Here is a 1,746-nt window from a genome sequence, read left to right as displayed (position 1 = left end):
GTGTCATTGACTAATGACGTATTCACTAGAAATATCAATGGCCATTTCTTTAGGAGTTTTAACATTTTCCCTCAGTCAGATGAGTCACGAATAGATGATGTTTGGGTAAATAACTTTACTATTATTGTTAATCATTTTAGATTCCAAGAGGAGTGATGTATGTATTGATTTTACAAAGTTGAATGTTTTTTTTTTGTGTCTCTCATCAACTCAGTAAAAACTAAGAATGTTCCAGCATTTTTCATCAGCATATTTTCTAATAAGAAAGTGAAAGTATTTGTTACTTTGGGGGGTTAAAAGTAAAATAGCCGTAAATAAACATTGGATATTCAAACAAATTTTTAACTATGATTTTTCATATTTTTTCGTCATTCATATACCTACTAATAACCGTAGGTAAGTACTTGAAACTTTCATCAAATGTTAATTTTATCATTTTACAATAATTTTATCTACATGTTTTTAAAAATAATTTGACTCCTTTTTAGTTATTTATAGACATTTTAAATATGACATTTTTAGTTTTATATTATACTAGCTCATCCCACGCACTTCGTTGCCTTTAAAAATGACAACTCTTAAAAAAATTGTGATTGTTCAACTCTTTTTGGGATTAACTCGTTGCAGTAAGTGCCGCCTTTGTAGGCAATGTGTGAAAATTCGATTTGATGCATGCTATTACCTGATTTGTCGGATAACCAATGGCAACCAATAAAATAATAAATACTAATTTCTACTAATTATTTCTTCTATAAACAAACGTTTCTAACGTAAATCTCAAAATTCCTGTTTGAGCCCTCCTCAGGTTGGACTTAGTGGGTCAAATTGTGAGTCCAAACCATCCAGAGAATCACTTAAACATTTACAAAAAATTTCATCAAAATTTGGCTTGCTGTTCTCAATTGATGAATTACTATATATATTTCACACCATTTTTATGTAATATATAATTAATTGATTATATAAAAAACTGGAAAAGTGCGAGTCGGACTCGCGCAGGAAGGGTTCCGTACTATTATCAGTTATAAACATGTTTGCAATGCTACTTATACTATAAATTCTAGGATTTTTAGTGTTTGTTGTTATAGCGACAACAGAAATACATAATCTGTGAAAATTTCAACTTTCTAACTTTCATGGTTCGTAAGATTCAGCCTGGTGACAGACGGACGGACGGACGGACGGACAGCGGAGCATTAGTAATAGGGCGGGACCCTTTTAGCGTACGGAACCCTAAAAATTATATATAATACGACACAAATTCAAAAGATTCTTAATAAATTGTATTATTTTCACTTAACCATACGATGAACTTTGAACCAAATTAATTACTTAATTTTGTACTTGTTATATTCTTTCATGGCTTCATTTATACGAATTAAATCAGCATTTTCCACTTTTTTAATCTGACCTTTAAATACTGATTGAACTTTCGTACATGTTTCCTCTTACGTTTCTTTTAGAATTGAAATAACTACATGGATGTAAGGATGGAAGCTATGAAGTTGAGCGTTGAAAGTTCGATGAAAACTTTCAGATCCATTTTGTCGATCCATTTATCGCCTATCAAATATCACCTATCGCCTCTCAATTAATTTTAAATTGTATGTTCTATTAGTTCAAAGCAAACAGTGATTCAATGTTGCAGATAAAAATCATACGCAACCGTGAACATTAAATGTTCACGATTGCGTATGTCGATAAATACCGTACGCAATCGTGTTTCACCGGGTATATTTATATAGA

The 1,746-nt window shown here is 31.1% G+C and overlaps 1 protein-coding gene across 1 annotated transcript in view; it reads left to right on the top strand.

Annotated features, from left to right (window-relative positions):
• The first annotated feature begins 6 nt into the window (after window positions 1-6).
• The window catches only part of LOC100569753 (fatty acid synthase), a 14,881-nt gene continuing 13,141 nt past the window's right edge, over window positions 7-1,746 (top strand). The window contains exon 1 of the mRNA XM_029487685.1: window positions 7-105. The gene's annotated coding sequence lies outside the window, so the exon portion shown is untranslated. The remainder of the gene's footprint in view (window positions 106-1,746) is intronic.

This window comes from Acyrthosiphon pisum, chromosome A1 (assembly GCF_005508785.2).
Source record: "Acyrthosiphon pisum isolate AL4f chromosome A1, pea_aphid_22Mar2018_4r6ur, whole genome shotgun sequence".
Taxonomy (NCBI): domain Eukaryota; kingdom Metazoa; phylum Arthropoda; class Insecta; order Hemiptera; family Aphididae; genus Acyrthosiphon; species Acyrthosiphon pisum.
Note: the sequence above shows the minus strand (reverse complement) of the source record. Positions and strands in the feature narration are given on the sequence as shown.